Source organism: Rhinoraja longicauda, chromosome 21 (assembly GCF_053455715.1).
Source record: "Rhinoraja longicauda isolate Sanriku21f chromosome 21, sRhiLon1.1, whole genome shotgun sequence".
NCBI classification, from domain to species: Eukaryota; Metazoa; Chordata; class Chondrichthyes; order Rajiformes; family Arhynchobatidae; genus Rhinoraja; species Rhinoraja longicauda.
The window spans coordinates 10997834-11021774 of record NC_135973.1 but is presented as its reverse complement, the minus strand read 5'-3'; positions in this window follow the sequence as shown (position 1 = coordinate 11021774).

The window sequence follows — 23941 nt, the reverse complement described above, 5'->3', positions numbered from 1 at the left end:
AATCCATATTGATTCAGTTGAAACAAAGGTAATGCAGTGGGTCATTTAGAGATTTGGGGAACAACAGAGTGTTTACCTGAAGATAGACACAAAAAACTGGAGTGACTCAGTGGGACAGGCACCATCTCTGGAGAGAAGGAATGGGTGACGTTTCAGGTTGCTTCCAGAATGACTGAATTAATTGAGTTAGATGCTTTGAGAGAGGACTACATTGAAATGTGTAGGCTGTTTCAAACCTCTAAAGATCCTCTGAAGGATGTCAAGATTTCAAGATTTCAAGATCAATTTATTGTCACATGTACCAATTAAGGTACAGTGAAATTTGAGTTACCATACAACCATACTCAGTGAAAAGCAACAAGACACACAGCCACATAAAGTAAAATTTAACATAGGCATCTACTATAACGGATTCCACATTCCTCACTGTGATGGAAGGCAATCAAGTTCAATCATCTTCCTCTTTGTTCACCCGCGGTCGGGGCTGTTGAACCATCCGCGTTGTCTGAAGAAGACAAGTTATTGACCTCAGCCCCATGTAGGCGAGGCAGAATGTGACAGGGCCGAATGGTAAACAATCGCGACAAAAACCGGAAACCTTTGTGGGAATTCAGAAAGGGAAAGTCAGGGAGATGGTTTCGGAACACCAAAGAGGCAACTGGGAAGGAGAAAAGTTTGACAGGTTTGACATCCACTTTGAAACACAGGAAGAGTTGGGATCCAAGGCAGCGTGGCAACAAATGTACAAGGATCGAGGGCTTCAAACGCCACTGGAGATTGATGCAGACAAGACACTGCAGATGCTGTAACCGGGGAGCAAAACAACGACTGTTGGAGGAAATCAGTAGGTTCATAACTTATAGGAGCAGAATTAAGGCCACTTGGCCCATCAAGTCTACTCCGCCATTCAATCATGGCTGATCTATCTTTCCCTCTCAAGCCTATTCTCCTGCCTCCACATAACACCCGTACTAATCAAGAATCTGTCAGTCTCTGCCTTAAAAATACCCAATGTCCTCCACAGCTGTCTGTGGCAATGAATTCCACAGATTCACCACCCTCTGATTAAAGATATTCCTTTTTATCTCCTTTCTAAAGATACGTCCTTTTATTCTGAGGCTGTGGCCTCTGGTCCTAGACTCTCCCACTAGTGGAAACATCCTCTCCACATCCACTCTATCCAGGTCTTTCACTATTCGGAAGGTCATTATGTCATGTGGTATCGATGGAGGTGAAGGTAAATGTGAAATAGTTCACGTTTTTGGTCGATACCCTGCATCGTTAGTAAATGAGATGAAATGTTGTGGCAATTCAGCCTCTGGTTAAATGGTCCAGAACTCCGCCTCATTGCCTTTAGAGATTTTACTTTAGACTTTAGAGATACAGCGTGGAAACAGGCCATTCAATCTACAGAGTCGGCACCGACCAGCGATCACCCTGCAAGCTAACACTAAGAACAATTTACAATTTTACCAATGCCAATTAACCTGCAAACCTGTACGTCTTTGGACTGTGGGAGGAAACCAGAGCACACGGAGAAAACCCACGCAGTCCCAGGGAGCATGGACAAACTCTGTACTATCAGCAGCCATAGTCAGGTTCAAACCCGGGTCTCTGGCACTGTAATTCTACACCAAACCTGCTTTTTCCTGAATAAACTTCATTATTCCAGTATTCATTGTTATTCGCCTTTGGAACTAAAATGAATCTCTTTGAAACTTATGGGATGTCGATAAACTAAATCTGATGCATTAGGTGTAAGGGCCATAAACATTGCAACTTATTTTTTCAATTCGATGTTGTGTCGGTAACTATACCAGATCAGTTCAATAAAAGAAGTTACACTGAAACGATGGCATGTTGTGGTGGGAACAGCTTTCCAACGGTATTAAAATATGATTTATTTGAACTTTTCAACTGTCAAGCTAATCACGGTAATGTTCTGATTCAAATGTACTCAGCGTGATCCTTCGTTCTCCACCCCCTGAAAAAAAAAATCAATTTTCCCCGCTTGAGTTGGCCGGCTTCGCTGTCATCGTCGCCTTACCGTGATCAACAGCATTTCAGCGAGGAAATAGATCACCAAAATATTGTCAGCCGGCTGCCTGATAGATTGCTTTCTCATTCATGAACCCTACTTACACTGCTGAAGCTGCAGCCTTCGAATAAACAGGGAGGCTTCACTTTGGATGCAGAGACTACTTCATCAGCTGTACGCTCATCTCTCCTCGGCCAAAGTTCACCCGTAAGAGTTCAGTCTGAAGAAGGGTCTCGACCCGAAACGTCACCCATTCCTTCTCTCCCGAGATGCTGCCTGACCTGCTGAGTTACTCCAGCATTTTGTGAATAAAAATAGTTCAGAAGGGAACTGTGAGGGAGCAGGGTGGAGCAGCGGCTGAGTTGCTGCCTTTACCACGCCTGAGACGCCCGGGCTCGATCCTGACTATGGGCGCTGTCCGTACGGAGTTTGTGCGTTCTCCCCATGACCTTGTGGGTTTTCTCCGGGTGCTCCGGTTTGCTCATGTGGAGATGAGGAACGCAGAGCCAGATCTATCTCAGATCAGACGTGACAACCCGCTGAATTTAAGTATATTACTAGGCGGTGGAAAAGAAACTAACCAGGATTCCCTCAGTAACTGTGTGTGAGAGAGAGAGAGAGAGCCTCAAGCATGTGATTTAACCTAGCACACAATGTTGCAAAGCCCATTCAACATCCAGTGGCCCAAGCAGACAAATAAGATAGATCCGGCTCTGCGTTCCTCATCTCCACATTCACACACCCTAAAAACGTACAATTTGTAATTGGCTTCAGTAAGGTTGTAAATTGTCCCCTAGTGTACTAGGGTAGTGCTAGTGTACGGGGTGATCACTGGTCGGCACAGACTTGGTGGGCCGAAGGGCCTGGTTCTGCTCTGTATCTCTAAAGCCTAAACGCTAAAGAGAGCTTGCCAACACTGATGTTTCGTGGTGTGGCTGGTGCAAAGTTGCTTCCACTTCTAATCAATGGATCATAAGCCCACCTTTATTTATGCAGCTCAGAACATTGGCATTGGGGACCAAGCACTGTGCATGCATGTTCCAAAGAGCAGCCAGAAGAAGGGCTCCAAATCGAAATGCTGCCTATCCATTCTCCAGAGGTGGCTGAGTCACTCCTGCATTTTGATTCTTTTTTTTGTAAAACAGCTTGTGCAGTTCCTTGTGTCAATGTTTTTTTAATAGTTTTGTCCTCTGGCCACCAAGGTCCCAGGAGTTCCCAGCCTTGCGCCCTTCACCTCCTTCCATGCAGTGGCGAGGAGATGCCAGCAAACATCTCAGTTTGTGGAGCAACGGCAGGGAAGAGACAGAGATGTATGGGTCGTGGAATTCAACTTGCTCGGAGAGGAGCAGGCAGAGCAAGCCTGGAGATTTGCTGAAAGTGTAGGTTTGGAGATGATCTGATTGCACTCAGAGAAACAACTTGCAGGTAGACCCAAATGCAGCACACGGAACCGAGGAAGTAGTTTTAGAATGAGCGTTATTTCTACCTGCTCGTGGACAGAAGACTGAGGCGTTCACCAGGGCTACGACGAGGCATGAAGGTCGGGAGCGGGCAGGGTCGGCAACGGGAAATCAGTCCGAGAGAGAATGCTGGAGAGTCTTGCATGAGGGCTAAGAACAATCTGGCAAAGAGTGTGTGTGCAGGAAGGGTTTATATGCTGGCTTGATTGGTGATCTGGAGCAGGTGAGTGAACGGGTGAGGGGAGTTGGCTTAACGTGGTGGGCGTGGCTGGCAGGTGAGTGAACAGGACAGACTGTGACACAACTGTTGCCTAACCTGAATGGAGCTATATATCAAAACAACAGGGGCAGCACGGTGATGTAGCGGCAGAGCTGTTGCCTTATGGCGCCATAGACCTGGGTTCGATACTGACTATGGGTGCTGTACTATGCAGAGTTTGTACGTTCTCCCCATGGCCGCATGGGTTTTCTTCCAGTTTTCTAGACTAATTGGCTTGGTATAATTGTAAATTGTCCCCAGTGTGTGTAGGGTAGTGTAGTGTGCGGGGATCGATGGTTGGCATGGACTCAGTAGGCCGAAGGGCCTGTTTCCTCGTTGTATCTCTTAATTAAACTAAACTAAATTTAGAGAAGAGCTCCTGCCTTAAGAATGTAGAGCATCGAACAAACTCTGTGTTATGAACAGCGCAGGAACGGATCCAATGGCCCACAATGTTTGTGCCAAAAATTATGCCAAATTAAAATGATCTCATCTGTCTGTGCATGATCCATGTCCCTCTGTTCCCTACATTCCGTGTGCCTATCTAAAAGCCTCAGATGCCACTATTGTGTCTGCCTCCACCAACACCCCTGGCAATGGATTCAAGGCCACACTACTCTCTATGTAAACAAAATAGCTCTGCACATCTCCATTAAGCTTTCCCCATCCCACTTTATAGCGATGCACTCTTGTGTTGGACATTTCCAACCTGGGGAAAAGATTCTGATTGTCTACCCTATCTGTACCTTTCATAGAAACATAGAAACATAGATGCAGGAGTAGGCCATTCGGCCCTTCGAGCCTGCACCGCCATTCAATATGATCATGGCTGATCATCCAGCTCAGTAACCTGTACCTGCCTTCTCTCCATACCCCCTGATCCCTTTAGCCACAAGGGCCACATCTAACTCCCTCTTAAATATAGCCAATGAACTGGCCTCAACTACCTTCTGTGGCAGAGAATTCCACAGACTCACCACTCTCTGTGTGAAGAAATGTTTTCTCATCTCGGTCCTAAAAGACTTCCCCCTTATCATAATTTTATATACTTCCATCAAGTCTCCCCCCAACATACTGACCTTTCAGAGAAACCACCACCTCAAGTCTATCCAACCTCTCCCTGTAGCTGAAACCCTCTAATCCAGGCAGCACGGTACAGCATGTAAAAACAAAGAACGGCAGATGCAGATTAATACACGGGAGGACAAAAATATGTTGGAGTAATTCGGCAGGTTAGGCAGCATCTCTGGAAAACATAGATGGATGATGTTTCGTGTTGAGACCCTTCTTCAGACTGAGGAAGAATCTCGACCTGAAACGTCACCTATCCATGTTCTCTGGAGATGCCACCTGACCTGTTGATTTACTCTAGCACTTTTTGTTCACTAAGATGGTATAGCATTCTGTTCTAATGTCTTGTGTGAAGGGAAGGTCTTCCCAAGTTGTGACTAGTTTTGTAATGCCTAAATCCTTCATCTACTGATCTTGCACATTGCAATTCCACAACCAACATGCTCTTAGAAATGCAGTACAGCAATGGATTAACAGCCACTGCCACACCAATCACTTTCTAGGCTAATGTATCTATATAATTTAACAACATTTCAGTCGAGAACCTTTGTTGCAGGTTTAACAGGGCTGTCTTACTGAAGTATTTCCCAAAGGGGTTTGTCATCAATTCTCATTTGGAGTAAATTTAGCCTCGTGTTTACTCATTTAAACCTATCGTCCTTAATTAGAGATAATCAGTTAGTCAAAGTCTTAAAAGAGGAATTAAGTAAATGTGTCTTGAAATATTTTGTAGTAGGATTGCTCGTACTGCCTCGTCATCAAAAATGTTGCTGCTAAAGAGGTCAGAGAGAAAAGGAAATATAGAGAAGTCCTTTCTGTTTAAGGACCCAGCCTGGCGGCAATGTTAAAATAAATAACTTTGAGAATATTCACCACCAGTCATAGAGTCCTACAGCGTGTTAACAGGCCCTTTGGCCTAACTTGCCCATGCCGGCCAACATGTCCCATCTACACTAGCCCCACCTGCCTGCATTTGGCCCATATTCCTCCAAACCTATCCTACCTATGTACCTGTCCAACATTTTCTTAAATGTTGCAACTGTACCTGCAAAATATGAATGATCAGCATGAGATAAACTGATTAATTAATTAAGACTGAAGAAGGGTCAGTCTGATCAGTCTGAGGAAGGGTCCCTACCTGAAACATCACCTCGCCAAGTTCTCCAGGGATGCTGCCTGACCAGCAGGGTTACTGCAGCACTTTCATATCATATCATATATATACAGCGCGGAAACAGGCCTTTTCGGCCCACCAAGTCCGCGCCGCCCAGCGATCCCCGCACATTAACACTATCCTACACCCACTAGGGACAATTTTTTACATTTACCCAGTCAATTAACCTACATACTTTGTGTCTTAGCCTGAGATTAATGCCTTGATGATGTAAAAATGACACAATCGTCCCAACCTGCTTGTGTAAGATGCCATTGCCCTTTTAAAGGCTGCAGTGGCTGAAGCTCCCTCATGTGCTGTGTAGACCGGTTCATCGGCTCATCTAAAGTTGACGCCCGATTTTGCAATTTGGTGTTGAAATAGACAATAGACAATAGACAATAGGTGCAGGAGTAGGCCATTCAGCCCTTCGAGCCAACACCGCCATTCAATGCGATCATGGCTGATCACTCTCAATCAGTACCCCGTTCCTGCCTTCTCCCCATACCCCCTCACTCCGCTATCCTTAAGAGCTCTATCCAGCTCTCTCTTGAAAGCATCCAACGAACTGGCCTCCACTGCCTTCTGAGGCAGAGAATTCCACACCTTCACCACTCTCTGACTGAAAAAGTTCTTCCTCATCTCCGTTCTAAATGGCCTACCCCTTATTCTTAAACTGTGGCCCCTTGTTCTGGACTCCCCCAACATTGGGAACATGTTTCCTGCCTCTAATGTGTCCAATCCCCTAATTATCTTATATGTTTCAATAAGATCCCCCCTCATCCTTCTAAATTCCAGTGTATACAAGCCTAATTGCTCCAGCCTTTCAACATACGACAGTCCCGCCATTCCGGGAATTAACCTAGTGAACCTACGCTGCACGCCCTCAATATCAAGAATATCCTTCCTCAAATTTGGAGACCAAAACTACACACAGTACTCCAGGTGCGGTCTTACCAGGGCCCGGTACAACTGTAGAAGGACCTCTTTGCTCCTATACTCAACTCCTCTTGTTATGAAGGCCAACATTCCATTGGCTTTCTTCACCGCCTGCTGTACCTGCATGCTTCCTTTCAGTGACTGATGCACTAGGACACCCAGATCTCGTTGAACATCCCCTCTTCCTAACTTGACACCATTCAGATAATAATCTGCCTTTCTATTCTTACTTCCAAAGTGAATAACCTCGCACTTATTTACATTAAACTGCATCTGCCATGTATCCGCCCACTCACACAACCTGTCCAAGTCACCCTGCAACCTCATAGCATCTTCCTCACAGTTCACACTACCCCCCAGCTTAGTATCATCTGCAAATTTGCTAATGGTACTTTTAATCCCTTCATCTAAGTCATTAATGTATATCGTAAATAGCTGGGGTCCCAGCACCGAACCTTGTGGTACCCCACTGGTCACTGCCTGCCATTCCGAAAGGGACCCATTTATCCCCACTCTTTGCTTTCTGTCTGTCAACCAATTTTCTATCCATGTCAGTACCCTACCCCCAATACCATGTGCTCTAATTTTGCCCACTAATCTCCTATGTGGGGCCTTGTCGAAGGCTTTCTGAAAGTCGAGGTACACCACATCCACTGACTCTCCCCTGTCAATTTTCCTAGTTACATCCTCAAAAAATTCCAGTAGATTTGTCAAGCATGATTTCCCCTTCGTAAATCCATGCTGACTCGGAATGATCCTGTTACTGCTATCCAAATGCTCAGCAATTTCGTCTTTTATAATTGACTCCAGCATCTTCCCCACCACTGATGTCAGACTAACTGGTCTATAATTACCCGTTTTCTCTCTCCCTCCTTTCTTAAAAAGTGGGATAACATTTGCTATCCTCCAATCCACAGGAACTGATCCTGAATCTATAGAACATTGAAAAATGATCTCCAATGCTTCCACTATTTCTAGAGCCACCTCCTTAAGTACCCTGGGATGCAGACCATCAGGCCCTGGGGATTTATCAGCCTTCAGTCCCATCAGTCTACCCAAAACCATTTCCTGCCTAATGTGGATTTCCTTCAGTTCCTCCATCACCCTAGGTTCTCCGGCCCCTAGAACATTTGGGAGATTGTGTGTATCTTCCTCAGTGAAGACAGATCCAAAGTAACGGTTTAACTCGTCTGCCATTTCTTTGTTCCCCATAATAAATTCCCCTGCTTCTGTCTTCAAGGGACCCACATTTGCCTTGACTATTTTTTTCCTCTTCACGTACCTAAAAAAACTTTTGCTATCCTCCTTTGTATTATTGGCTAGTTTACCCTCGTACCTCATCTTTTCTCCCCGTATTGCCTTTTTAGTTAACTTTTGTTGCTCTTTAAAAGAGTCCCAATCCTCTGTCTTCCCACTCTTCTTTGCTATGTTATACTTCCTCTCCTTAATTTTTATGCTGTCCCTGACTTCCCTTGTCAGCCACAGGTATCTCTTACTCCCCTTAGAGTCTTTCCGCCTCTTTGGGATAAATTGATCCTGTAACCTCTGCATTATTCCCAGGAATACCTGCCATTGCTGTTCTACCGTCTTCCCTGCTAGGGCCTCCTTCCAGTCAATTTTGGCCAGCTCCTGCCTCATGCCTCTGTAATCCCCTTTGCTATACTGTAATACTGACACTTCCGATTTTCCCTTCTGCCTTTCCATTTGCAGAGTAAAACTTATCATGTTGTGATCACTGCCTCCTAATGGCTCTTTTACCTCTAGTCCCCTTATCAGATCAGGATCATTACACAACACTAAATCCAGAATTGCCTTCTCCCTGGTAGGCTCCAGTACAAGCTGTTCTAAGAATCCATCTCGAAGGCACTCTACAAACTCTCTTTCCTGGGGTCCATTTCCAACCTGATTTTCCCAGTCTACCTGCATGTTGAAATCTCCCATAACCACCGTAGCATTACATTTGTGACACGCCAATTTTATCTCCTGATTCAACTTGCACCCTATGTCGAGGCTACTGTTTGGGGGCCTATAGATAACTCCCATTAGGGTCTTTTTACCCTTACAATTCCTCATTTCTATCCATACTGATTCAACATCTCCTGATTCTATGTCACCCCTTGCAAGGGAATGAATATCATTCCTTACCAGCAGAGCAACCCCACCCCCTCTGCCCACCTGTCTGTCTTTTCTATACGTTGTGTATCCCTGAATATTCAGTTCCCAGCCCTGGTCCTCTTGTAGCCATGTCTCAGTGATCCCTACAACATCATACTTGCCCATGACTAACTGAGCCTCAAGCTCATCCACTTTATTTTTTATGCTACGCGCATTTAATTACAGTTTCCCATTGATACTCATTTCCCCAAGAGCTGGAAAAGTCACTCTGCGATGCTCTATGTAATTTCCTGATGATTAAAGATCAGAATGTGAATAGTAATTCAGTGGGACACCCAGCGATATGTCAGGAAAGTCCGCACACCTTGGCCCACCGAGTCCGCACCGACCAGCCACTATCACTAGCGCTATCCCACACACTAGGGCTAATTTACAATTTTACAGAAGCCAATTAACCTACAAACGTGTTTGGCTTTGGAGTGTGGGAGGAAACCGGGGAAAACACATGCGGTCACAGGAAGAATGTACAAAGTCCGTACAGACAGCACCCGTAGTCAGGATTGAACCCGGGTTTCTGGCACTGTGTTTGCAGCAAATCTGCCACCGCGCCACCACTAATGCCTTGTCATGCCTAATGTTCCAGGACACAAATCTCCTTCGTTTTATTGGACCTTTCTACATATATACAGCAGAACTTGCAGATCATGTAGATCTGTGTACCAGATATGTACCCACCATATGTACCCACCATCCTCAGTGTGAAAAAGTTGTCCCTCATTTATCCTATCTATTCCCCTCATGGTCTTACACGCCACTGTAAGATCATTCCTCATCCTCCTGTGTTCCAAGGAATAAAATCTTATCCTGTCCAACCACTCCCTTGCTGATCAGGCCCTCGAGTCCTGGTAAAAGCCTCGGAAATCTTCACTGCACTCCTTCCAGCTTAACACCACCCTTCCTATAGCAGTTTGCCCAAAACTGAACACAATGTTCCTGTCATTCCCACATGCCAATATTTAACAGTATGTTATGGGGGCAACTGATGTTAAAAGCAGAACAAAAAAAGCTGGAAACACTTAAGCAGGTCAGGCAGCACTTGTGGGAAGGGAAAGAGAGTTGACGCTTCAGGTTAAAGAAACTTCACATGTGACATGAAAACTGTTTTTTTTTCTCAGTGTTTTCTCATGGATCTTAATGAAGACTCGCAAAAATGAAAAAGTGAATTCTATCTTTGGATGTGTCTAGCTGTGGTACAGCCTTTTGTTACCACCGCAATCAACTGACCTTATTGTGGCAATGAAAGGCAACAGTTTTGAGCATGATTTATGTGCAGAATAAAGGGGAGAGAAAGCCGGAGCAAGTGCAAGACCAAGATACATGAAGGACATTGCCATAGCCGAGACGAAACATGTGAAACCTCATACATTTCCTGCCTCTGAATTAAAAGTCAGATACAATGGCCCAGATTCTGCAGCCAAGTCACAGTGAGTTCCAGGTTAGAAACATAGAAACATAGAAAATAGGTGCAGGAGTAGGCCATTCGGCCCTTCGAGCCTGCACCGCCATTCAATATGATCATGGCTGATCATCCAGCTCAGTAACCTGTACCTGCCTTCTCTCCATACCCCCTGATCCCTTTAGCCATAAGAACCACATCTAACTCCCTCTTAAATATAGCCAATGAACTGGGGGTGGGGTGGGGGGGGGGGGGGGGGAACCCCTCACAAATTGTAAATAAACACAATTTTTATTGGTGATTTGTGCTGTTGCATTATTAGCAGTACCAAAAACAGTGTCTTCACTTGCCAAACACTTCCATAAAGATGCCATATTTGAATATAAAGTGCTATTTAGACGCATCACAGAATGTTAGTGCAGTGACTTAATAACATAAGCATATTTTTTTATTGCCGCCTCAATTAATCTCACTAACCTCGGAAGGAGCTGCATTTAAACTGTGGAGTCTCACACCAACAGGTGCTAAATTGTTCTGGAAGACTTTAAACACTTTAGATTTTAAGTGTAAACATTAATTTAAACGTTTCCTTTACGTCTCTCCTTTAAATCTTCCCCTTAGACCAGTGTGTGTGTGTGTGTGCATGTGTGCGTGCGCGCAGGGAACCAGGCACTTCGGCTCACCGAGTCCGGGCTGAACAGCAATCACCATGTACACTAGTTCTATCCAGTGCATGAAGTAGAATCTTTTTACAGAGCCAATTAACCTACAAACCTGCACGTCTTTGGAGTGTGGGTGGAAACCGGAGCACCCAGAGAAAACCCACGCGGTCACAGAACGTACAAACTCCATGTAGACAGCACCTGTAGTCAGGATCAAACCCAGGACTCTTGCGTTAAAGGCAGCAACTCTACCGCTGTGCCACCATGCCACTCTCTTTAGATGACTGATTTAGCTCTTTACTTTCTGTGAACATTTCTTCGGATATAAATGTCACAAGGTCGCCCCAGGTTAGACAACAGTTCCATTCCCACGCATTGTTCGGACGCAGGACAGTTTGCAATTCAGAAATGCAACCACAAACCGAGTTGGTTCAGCTACAGCCCCCAGCAGCCAGCAAGCCCATCCCCTAGTCTCACAAACTCTTGTTCATAAGGAATAGGAATAAAAGTAGGCCATTCAGCCCATCAAGTCTCCGCCATTCAATCATGGCTGATCTATTTCTCCCTCCTAACTCCATTCCCCTGCTTTCTCCCCATAACCCCTGACACCCGTACTAATCAAGAAATGATTACATACATGTCCGTGTGTATGGGCTGTACGTATGTCAGTCGTTCATAATCTGGGTAGTACCTTTACCGATTGTCGCGGCACAGTGGTAGAGCTGCTCTCCTACAGCCCCAGAGACCCGGGTTTGATCCTGACCACGGTTGATGCCTGTATGGAGTTTGTACGTTCTCCCTGTGACTGCGTGGGTTTTCTCCGGGTGCTAGGGTTTCCTCCCACATTCCTAAGACGTACAGGTTTGTAGGTTAATTGGCTTCTGTAAATTGCCTCTAGTGTGTGGGATACGAAAGTGTTCTAACATAGAGCTAGTGCACGGGTGATCAGTCGATGGTTGGTGTGGCCTCTGTTCTAATTCCAGCTGTGGCTGATGCTCCTATTTCCAGGCTGTATCTCTAACTAAACTAAACTCAAGTAAACTAAAGTAAACAAAAGATAGTTCACCATAGATACCATTGTTCACCAAAGTCCAGTATGTTGCTCACTCTTGCCTTGTCATTATCCACTCCTGTTCCAGTTGTTAACAAGGCAATAATTGCATGCACTTAACCAAAGGTGATCAGCAATGTCATTGTTAAAATAGCCTGACCTGGATGTGCTTGCTGCTCCTTTTGCTAATGCCGATTCCTGCTCCTAATACAAATTACAAGCAGGAATAGGCCATTCATCTCGCTCAAGTCTGTGCTGTCATTCAGTTTGATTGCATCTGATCCGGTTGTAGCTTCAGCATTGCATTCCTGTCCACCTCATGTTATCTGCCACTCCTTCCTTTCAGGAACTATTTACCTCAACCTTTAAAACATCGAAACAGCCTGCTTCCACCCATTTTGAGGATGAGGTTTCCAAAGACTGACAACACTCTGAAATAAAAGGGGCGCAGCGGTAGAGTTGCTGCCTTACAGCGCCAGAGACCTGGGTTCGATCCTGTCTACGGGTGCTGTCTACAGAGTTTGTGCGTTTTTCCTGTGACCGTTTTTTTTCCAGATGCTCCGGTTTCCACCCACACTCCAAAGACGCACAGGTATGTAGGTTAATTGGCCTTGGTAAAGCAGAAAATTGTCCCTAGTGTGCAAAGGATAGTGCTAGTGCACTGATCGGTGCAGACTCGGTAAGCCCAAGAGCCTGCTTCCCCTCTGCATCTCTAAACACTAAAAATTAAAAAATGCTTCACCCCATCTTAGTTTTAAACAGGTGACCTCTTTATTTTTAAGTAATAAGATGAAAATTGAAATTCGTACTTCAAGGCAAAAATGAAATACTTACATTAAAATGATGTCCTATTTAAGCAATGAGAAACGGGTTTGTTGTAGGTAAATCTAAATAACTTTGCGTGCAAAATTAAGCTTCAAGAGAAAACATACTTTATTTAGAAACAGTATGCTTTTAATAATACAATTTTATTGATAGTAAGTGCAGCAAATATAATGCTCGTGGCTAAATTATTTTAGGATAACATATAAATGCACGCATTATCTTCACAGCTAGCTGCTTGTTGTGCTAATGCTCTCGCTATAGAGACTGAACAACAAGCTGTGAAAAATGCTCCCTTTTACATTAAAAGGAATATCGCAACAAAATAAGCAGTCTTCGCACCGATGGCAGTTACAATAGTTTGTGCACATTGGATTTCTAAATTTTGGAGAGCAGATCATGATTTTCATTATTAATGTAAAGTCTCAATGGTCATAATCCAGTAGCTCTAACATCGACCATAATACAATGCTGTGGAATTCTCTGCCACAGAAGGTAGTTGAGGCCAGTTCATTGGCTATTTTTAAGAGGGAGTTAGATGTGGCCCTTGTGGCTAAAGGGATCAGGGGGTATGGAGAGAAGGCAGGTACAGGATACTGAGTTGGATGATCAGTCATGATCATATTGAATGGCGGTACAGGCTCGAAGGGCCGAATGGCCTACTCCTGCACCTATTTTCTATGTTTCTATGAAAGACTGGTAATGGCCACATCAGTCAGCAAGCCATGATGCAGCTTTATAGGATTTTGATTTGGCCACTTTTGGAGTGTTACCTGGTTCAGTTTAGTTTTAGTTTAGTTTAGAGATACAGCGCGGCAACAGGCCCTTTGGCCCATCGAGTCTGCGCTGACCAGCAATCCCTGCACACTAACACTATCCTACACACACTGGGGACAAGTTATCTTTTTCAACAAGCCAATTAGCCTACAAGCCTGTCTGTCTTTGGAGCTCTGGAGGAAACCAGAGCTTCCGGAGAAAACCCATGCAGGTCACGCGGAGAACGTACAAACTCCGTACAGGCAGCACCCGTAGTCAGAATCAAACCCGGGTCTCTGGCGCTGTAAGGCAGCAACTCTACCGCTGCGCCACCGTGCCACCCTGTTCTGGTAGTTTCATTACATGAAAGATCTAGAGGATTTTGGAGAGGGTGCAGAGGAGGTGTACCAGAATGCTGCCTAGGTTAGGTTTCAGCTACAGGGAGAAGTTGGATAGACTTGGATTGTTTTCTCTAGAAAGTCTGAATATGTAAATTGTCCCTAGTGCGTAGGATAGTGCTAGTGTATCGCTGGTCGGTGCGGACTCAGTGGGTCGAAGGGCCCGTTTCCATGCTATATCTCTAAAGTCTAAAGACTAAAGTCGTAGGTTGACGGGAGACTTACAATAGACAATAGACAATAGGTGCAAGAGGAGGCCATTCGGCCCTTCGAGCCAGCACCGCCATTCAATGTGATCATGGCTGATCATTCTCAATCAGTACCCCGTTCCTGCCTTCTCCCCATACCCCCTGACTCTGCTATCCTTAAGAGCTCTATCCAGCTCTCTCTTGATTGCATTCAGAGAATTGGCCTCCACTGCCTTCTGAGGCAGAGAATTCCACAGATTCACAACTCTCTGACTGAAAAAGTTTTTCCTCACTTGATAGAAGAAGATAAAATTAAGAGAGGTGTAGATAGGATAGACAGTCAGAACCTTTATCCCAGCAATGGAAATATCCTTCAGTCGAGGTCACAGCTACAAGGTGAAAGGGGAAGCGTTTAATGGAGATGTGTAGGGCAAGTTCTTTTACACAGAGTGCAGTGGGGGGCTGGAACACATTGCCAAGGGTGGTGGTGAAGGCAGATACGACAGTGGTGTATAAGAGGCTTTTAGTAAGGCATAAGGATGTACAGGGATTAGAGGGAGATAGAGAGATAGAAACATAGAAAGTAGGTGCAGGAGTAGGCCATTCGGCCCTTCGAACCTGCACCGCCATTCAATATGATCATGGCTGATCATCCAACTCAGTATCCTGTACCTGCCTTCTCTCCATACCCCCTGATCCCTTTAGCCACAAGGGCCACATCTAATGGATCATATGCAGGCAGACGTGATCAATTTAACTTGGTGTCATGTTTGGTGACGCCACACGACGCCACACCATGTATTGTACTTACTTCATGAGCTTCACGTGAACAAGGAATTTCATTGGTCCCTGATGTATATGACAATAAACTAAACTGAATCAGCATCGTTTAACCATATTTTTTAAATAGCAGATCATATATTCAACCTGCTTTAGTAAAGGTTTGTACGTCAGGATTATCATTCAGTGTATTATAAATTAATGACTTCATTATTATATTGCATGAATCAGCACCGGTAACCACTAAACATTACTTTGTCTTAACTCAGTCCCACTGAAATCAATATTACAGCTCGTTAACATGCCAACATGAGAATTAATGTCAAGAATGCTCAATTGTGAACATTTATGTACATGCAGAATTTTGAAGGATCATGGTAATGGCATGGTTTGGAGAGAAGCCATTTGGCCCATTGAGTCTTTCTAGATTCTTGTTGAGAAATCCAGTTGAACCATTGCCCTCTTCCTTTGCCTGATTGTTTTTTTCTTCTTCAAGTGCTTGTTCAATTCCCTCTTGAAAATCCTGATGGACTATAAATTTCCTTACATCTTGGTAGATTTGTGGACTGAAGTAAAAGGAGACTATCTGGCCTATTGGACTCTGGTTCATTTTAAAAGCATCCCGTTATTCTTCCTCTTGAATGTAACTTTAATTCATTGTATAGCATTTATTTTGGTAAGGTTTAGAATAATACTATACAAAATATGAGTTTCGTTTTAGTTTAGAGATGTAGCGCGGAAACAGGCCCTTCGGCCCACCGAGTCATCATCGACCAGTGATCCCCTCACATTAACACTACCCTACACACAAGAGGGACTATTTTTACACTTATACCAAGCCAATTAACCTACAAACCTGTACGTCTTTGGATTGGGGGGAGGTAACTGAAGTTCTCGGAGAAAACCCACGCAGATCACGGGAAGAATGTACAAACCCCGTACAGACAGAACCCATAGTCTGGATCAAACCTGGATCTCTGCCGCTGTAAGGAAGCAACTCTACCACTGTGCCACCGCTATTAGTACTACGTTTATTATTAGGTGACTACTAATTATATTATTATTATTGTATAAGATTTTGGTTAGTCAGTCATGCCCAACATTAATTTTAGTTCCTACCCTCAATTGTTGTATTGGGGACATGTGTAGCGCAGAAGGTCACCTGAAGGAAACATGGTGATTGCAGGTTGAATTACCTGCCACTGTGATTGCCTGTAATTAAAGAAAAGTAAAGAAACCCACCATGGCCCAATTATTACCCACAGCCAGAGTGACCGGAGTATTCAACAAAAAGGTAGGGTCACATGAACATGGCGCATTTTTACTTCAAGGACACAAAGTGCTGGAGTAACTCGGCAGGTCAAGCAGCATCTCTGGAGAACATGGATAGGTGACGTTTTGGGTTGAGACCCTTCTTCAGTCTGAAGAAGGGTCTCGACCCCGAGAAACGTCACCTATCCATGTTCCCCAGACCTGAGGGACGGGGCACTGTCACACTTCCTATATAATCAACAAAGCAAAGATTGAAGCTCGTAGAATGTTTGGGACAATGTCAGATGTTTTAGGTGCTTTGCTGACTTCTTTTACAGCGATAACATTAACAGCTTTAACATTCAAGGCTGGGTCTTGGCAAGATAGATTTGCATGAAATTATGCACCCAGGTGGTGCTGGATGGGGTTTTGGCATTCCAGTCACAACGTGGCAACTGTATGGTTCTCATGCAGAATCCAATGCAAGGTTTGGAAATCAAAAAGCTGCAGATTCTGGAAATCTGAAATTGAAACAGAAAATGACGCAAACACTCAGCAGGCCAGGAAGCCTTGAAGATCTGTAGAGAGAGACATGGTTAACATTTCAGGTGTGGGACCCTTCATCAGACCTGAAACATTGACTGTTCCTCTTTCTTCACAGATGCTGCCTGACCCATTGAGTTTATCCAGCATCTTTCGTTTTAATTCCGTGCTTGGATATTGGGTTGCACGGTGGCACTGCGGTAGAGTTGCTGCCATACAGCGCCAGAGACCCGGGTTTGATCCTGACTATGGGTGCTATCTGTACGGAGTTTGTACGTTCTCCCCGTGACCATGTGGGTTTTCTCCAGGTGCTCCAGTTTCCTCCCACAATACAAAGGCGTACAGGTTTATAGTTTATAGGGGCCACAGTTTAAGAATAAGGGGTAGGCCATTTAGAACGGAGATGAGGAACAACTTTTTCAGTCAGAGAGTTGTGAATCTGTGGAATTCTCTGCCTCAGAAGGCAGTGGAGGCCAATTCTCTGAATGCATTCAAGAGAGACCTAGATAGAGCTCTTAAGGATAGCGGAGTCAGGGGGTATGGGGAGAAGGCAGGAACGGGGTACTGATTGAGAATGATCAGCCATGATCACATTGAATGGCGGTGCTGGCTCGAAGGGCCGAATGGCCTCCTCCTGCACCTATTGTCTATTGTTTATTATCTATAGGCCAACTGGCTTCGGAAAGGATTGTAAATGGTCCCTAGTGTGTAGGGTAGTGTTAGTGTAAGTGGATCGCTGGTCGACGTGGACTTGGTGGGCACGTTTCCGCGCTGTATCTCTAAACTGAACTAAAGATGAGATTTTTAGTTGCCACCAATTGTGACAATTTGCTTCATGACTGCATCGTAAGAACAAAACAGTTCAGAAATCTTGTCCACCAGCCATAAACCAGCCTACACCTATTAACATCACACCCAGGGGCCTTTATGGCCAGCTACAGCTGGGACTTTGAAAATGGCACCAAAACCTGGTGACTCCTGCATACAGTCTCAGTCGGCTGTTACTGTACATTCTCTGCTTAATCTGGGATTGCGTTTATGTATGGCAATAATTTTACTGAATTGTATGCAAAAAGAGAATTTCACTGTACTTTGGTACATGTGATAATGAAGAAACTTTGAACCATTGGTTATCAAAGGCCACAGGAGCACTGAGAACTGGAACTGGTGGGAGCAGAGGCAATACTGACAAGAGCCATGGCAGCAAAGTCCCAGTGTGGGTAAGAGCTTCACGGACACAGGCCTCAATATTCTGACGGAAGATGTGGACAGTGAGTGAGAGGTTTAGTTTAGTCTATTGGCATGTGTACCGAGGTACAGTGATAAGCTTTCGTTGCATGCTATTCAGTTAGCAGAAAGACCATACATGATTACAATCAAGCCGCCCACAGTTTACTAGTACATGTTAAAGGGAATAACGTAAATAACGTTTAGTGCAAGATAAAGTCTGATCAAAAATAGTCCGTGGGTCTCCAATGAGGTCGATAGTAATTCAGGATTGCTCTCTAGTTGTTGGCAGGATGGTTCAGTTGTCTGAACCATCACGGACAGCTGGGAAGAAACTGTCCCTGAATCTTGAGGTGTGCATTTTCACACTTCTACACCTTTTGCAAGTAAAATGGACAAGGGAGAGCCAGTGGATGTAGTGTACCTGGACTTTCTGAAAGCCTTTGATAAGGTCCCACGCAGGAGATTAGTGGGCAAAATTAGAGCACGTGGTATTGGGGGGTAGGGTACTGACATGGATGGAAAATTGGTTGGCATACAGGAAACAAAGAGTAGGGATTAACGGGTCCCTTTCAGAATGGCAGGCAGTGGGGCATCGCAAGGCTCGGTGCTGGGACCGCAGCTATTTACAAAAAACATTAATGATTTAAATGAAGGAATTAATAGTAACATTAGCAAATTTGCAGATGACACAAAGCTGGGTGGCAGTGTGAACTGTGAAGAGGATGCTCTGAGAATGCAGGGTGACTTGGACAGGTTGGATGAGTGGGCAGATGCATGGCAGACGCAGTATAATGTGGATAAGTGTGAGGTTATCCACTTTGATGGCAAGAACGGGAAGGCAGATTATTATCTGAATGGAGTCAGGTTAGGAAAAGGGGAAGTACAACAAGACCTGGGTGTCCTTGTACATCAATCACTGAAAGTAAGCATGCAGGTACAGCAGGCAGTGAAGAAAGCTAATGGCATGTTGCCCTTCATAACGAGAGGAGTTGAGTTTAGGAGCAAATAGGTCCTTCTGTAGTTGTACGGGGCCCTGGTGAGACCACACCTGGAGTATTGTGTGCAGTTTTGGTCTCCTAATTTGAGGAAGGACATTCTTGTTATTGAAGGAGTGCAGCGTAGGTTAACGAGGTTAATTCTGGGATGGCAGGACTGTCATATGATGAAAGAATGGAGCGACTGGGCTTGTATTCACTGGCATTTAGAAGGATGAGAGGGGATCTTATAGAAACATAAAATTATTAAGGGATTGGACACGCTAGATGCAGGAAACATGTTCCTGATGTTGGGGGCTGTCCAGAACCAGGGGCCACAGTTTAAGAATAAGGGGTTAGCCATTTAGAACTGAGATGAGGAAAAACCTTTTCACACAGAGAGTTGTGAATTTGTGGAATTCTCTGCCTCAGAAGGCAGTAGAGGCCGATTCACTGGATACATTCAAGAGAGAGTTAGATAGAGCTCTTAAGGATAGCGGAATCAAGGGGGTATGAGGAGAAGGCAGGAACACGGTAGCGCAGCGGTAGAGTTGCTGCTTTACAGCGAATGCAGCGCCGGAGACTCAGGTTCGATCCTGACTACGGGTGCTGCACTGTAAGGAGTTTGTATGTTCTCCCCGTGACCTGCGTGGGTTTTCTCCGAGATCTTCGGTTTCCTCCCACACTCCAAAGACGTACAGGTATGTAGGTTAATTGGCTGGGTAAATGTAAAAATTGTCCCTAGTGGGTGTAGGATAGTGTTAATGTACGGGGATCGCTGGGCGGCACGGACTTGGAGGGCCGAAAAGGCCTGTTTCCGGCTGTATATATATGATGATATGATGATGATGGTACTGATTGTGGATGATCAGCCATGATCACATTGAATGGCGGTGCTGGCTCGAAGGGCCGCATAGCCTCCTCCTGCACCTATTGTCTCTGTATATATGTATCTATGCCCGATGGGAGAGGGGAGAAGAGGGAGTGGTCAGGGTGCGACTCGTCCCTGATTATGCTGGTGGCCTTGCAGAGTCAGTGTGAGGTGTATGGAAGGGAGGTTGGTTTGTGTGATGGTTTGGGCGGCGTCCAAAATTCTCTGCAATTTCTTGCGGTTTTGGAACCCTGTTCACAAACCCTGTTGTGATGCATACCGATAAAATGCTTTCTACGGCGCATCTGTAGAAGTTGGTGACAATCTGAACTTCCTAAGCCTTCGAAGGAAGTAGTTGTTGGTGTGCTTCCTTGGCCCTACTGCCAAGGTTAGCATGCAGCAAAAGCTTTCCTCTGTGTTATGTTCAGCACGGCATAAAGATAAAGTACACTCACACGTTCGTTGCCTGAATCGCGCCAGCCTTTATTTACCCAGTGTTCTCGGCTAAAGGAACACCCACTCATTAACATGGCACATGAATATGCATGAATACATTACACTGCTCTCCTTTTTTTAAGTATTAAATCCAAGTACTCAGTTACAATTTTGATGTTGTGATACCTGATTTAAACCAATACCTTTAACCATATTCACAAAATTTCAAATGCTAAACATAATACATTTATTTTACATATTCACACATTTTCGTTTTAGTTGTAGAGTGAGTTGTCTAACTTACAAATTCAACCTAATTACTGGTTTGCGGTTCCTGCCTGATCGTCTAACAGTAACAGGTGCAACAGGCGTAACAGATGTACGTGTAGACTCAACTGTGGCTTGTTTGGCTCCATGTTAGTACACTGACCTTGACTAGACAAGTCTGTTTCTTTATCTGTACTCACTGAATTTTGTGTATCAACCACAATAGTCTTTTCTAACTTACTTTCAGATGAATACTCAGGGATTAGGAATTCATGCTCAGTTTTTGGTTCATCTTTGGCTGGAATCATTTGATCCACATAAACACTTTTGATCTTGTCTCCAACATCCACTAAGTATCTTTTTGTTCCACACACTTCCACTATTTTCGCAACATCCCATTTGTCTCGACTGGACTTGTTGGGAGGACTGAGCACACGAACTTGCTCATCTGGCTTGAAGTTCCTCTCCTTTTTGTGGAAGTCAAAGTGGTGTTTTTGACTTAACTGTTTTTGCTCAACTCTTGAGGCCAAATTGGGTTGAACTAGACTTAGGCGTATTCTTAGCCTTCTCTTCATCAACAGTTCTGCAGGTGAATAACCCGTAGTTGTGTGTGGTGAAGTTCTGTACTTCAGCAAGAAACTAGCCAAACGATGTTTCATGCTGAGCTTTGAACTACCCTGCAAAACCTGTTTCTTGAGAGCCTCTTTGACTACTCTAACAGACCTTTCCGCCGCCCCATTGGAGGCTGGATGGTATGGGGGAACAAGTGTGTGTTTTACCCCGTTACGCTGCATGAACTCTTTGAACTGTTCTGAACGAAACTGAGGTCCGTTATCAGAAACAAGTTCTTCTGATAAACCATGACATGCAAAAACCGATCTCAACTCGTCTATGGTACGCTCAGCAGTAGTGCTTGACCCCATATGCTTAGCCTCAATCCATTTGGAATGACTATCTACTAGCACCAGAAAATTATCATTACCCTTTTCACAAAAGTCTACATGAACTCTCTGAAACGGTCTACTTAGCCATGACCAGGGTTGCAGTGGTGTTTTTGGTGGTTTACTGCGGCAATTTTGACACACGCTACATTTGCTCACCAGCGACTCAATGTCACTGTCTATAACAGGCCAATATACAAAACTTCTAGCAACACTAGACCACAAACAAATCTGTCGCGTAGTGCGCGTTCAAGAAAGGTTCCAAAGTTACAGTGCAACGTTAAGTTTTTCAAGGCAACAATGTACTCACTGATTGTCTCGTTTTGCTTCTGGTTTCTCGTGCCGAATTTGTAGCTTTCTGCAATTTCCAGAGGCTTTGGGTTGAAGTGCTCCTCCAACTTCTTTATGTCACTGAAAGGCACATCTTTTGCCTTTATGGGCGCAAGGATATTCACGAGTGTGCCGTACACTTCAGGTCCAATCTCCGTGAGCAGAATCGCTTTCATGCATTCACGAACGGCCTTATTTGTCGCAGCCACTACCTCTCCTTCACCACTGGTCTCCGTGATGTTGTTTGCCATGAAGAACATGTTTGCTCTCTCCATATAGGAGCTGAACGGCTCTCTACTTTTGTCAAAGATGCCCAGGCTTCCGATGTAGCCCGTGGACGCCGCCATTTTGTCCTTCTCTTTTTTTTTAAAACAAAGGAACGAGGAGAGATTTTTTCCTTGCATTAGCTCAGACTTCCTGCCTGTTCTGGTGTAGCAAAGCACCTAAAACTTAGCAGTACAAAAGCTATGCTAGCTATGCAAAACAAACTGTCTCCTCCACAATCCCGTCCTCGTCGCCAATTTTGTTATGTTCAGCACGGCATAAAGATAAAGTACACTCACACGTTCGTTGCCTGAATCGCGCCAGTCTTTATTTACCCAGTGTTCTCGGCTAATGGAACACCCACTCATTAACATGGCACATGAATATGCATGAATACATTACACTCTGTACCTCAGTACACGTGACAATGAACTAACCTGAGCTAAATTGAACTGAACTGAACTGAATTGTCTTTCCAGCAGATGGTGCTTGAGGGTTTCTCCCATTCTGATGAAGGGCCTTCAACCCCTGGGTCTATTCTAACCAACTTGCCCAGGTAATGGATCGCTCCCGTGGTTTGTTCCCTCCTTCCCTGTGACCGACACAGTGTAATAAACAGATGTACCTCAATCAATCTCTCAGGTTAGATATGTGGTCTGCTTTGCCTGAGGATCGAGGCCATCCCGGCCTGTTTGGTCGATGTTCATTAGGTGCAGTGCACTGTACATTTGCAAGTTAGTTGGAGTATTGTATTTAAGGATTGATTTTTGCAGCAATTCAATTACAATTTGCTTCAAAAATGTGCCAGTTCATTAAATCTCTGCATTTGCGAGATCTAATGTATTTCATATTCTCACATGACGCAGATGGAGGCCATTCAGCCCATCGAGTCTATGCTTTCGGAGCATTCCTATTTGTCCCATTGGACCATTGGTCCATTTAATCAGGCCCTTTGGCCAATCCTGACCACAGAGCACCCATTCTGACTAGCTATCCCACAACACGCGAGGGGCAATTTAGGAACGCCAATTAACCTACAAATCTGCCTTCTTTGGAATATGGGAGGAAACTGGAGGAAACCCACACGATCACAGGGGGGAACGTGCAAACTCCACACGGACAACACCCGAGGTCAGGATTGAACTCGGGTCTCTGGCACCAGGAGACAGTAGCTCTATCACTGCACCACTGTGCTGCACCTAATTTATTTCCTTGTAACCTACATGCCCAATTATTGCCTTATGACCCACTTACAGACTTGGATTTATTTACAGTAACCAATTGAACTACCAACGCGTATATCATTTGCATGTGGGAAGAAACGAGAGCACTGGAACTGGGTGCTGGCTAAACCTCTGCTGTCACAGGGACTACTCTCAAACTCATAAGTTCATATGTGATAGGAGCAGGATCAGGCCATTCAGCCCATTGTCTACTCCGCCATTCAATCGTGGCTGATCTATCTTTCCCTCTTAACCCCAATCTCCTGCTTTCTCCCCATAACCCCTGACATCCGTACTAATCAAGAATCCATCTATCCCTGCCTTAAAAATATCCATTGATTTAGTCTCCAGAGCCTTCTGTGGCAATGGATTTCATAGAATCACCTCCCTCTGACTAAAGAAATTCCTCCTCATCTCCTTCCGAAAGGAACGTCCTTTAATTCTGAGGCTATGACCTCTGACAC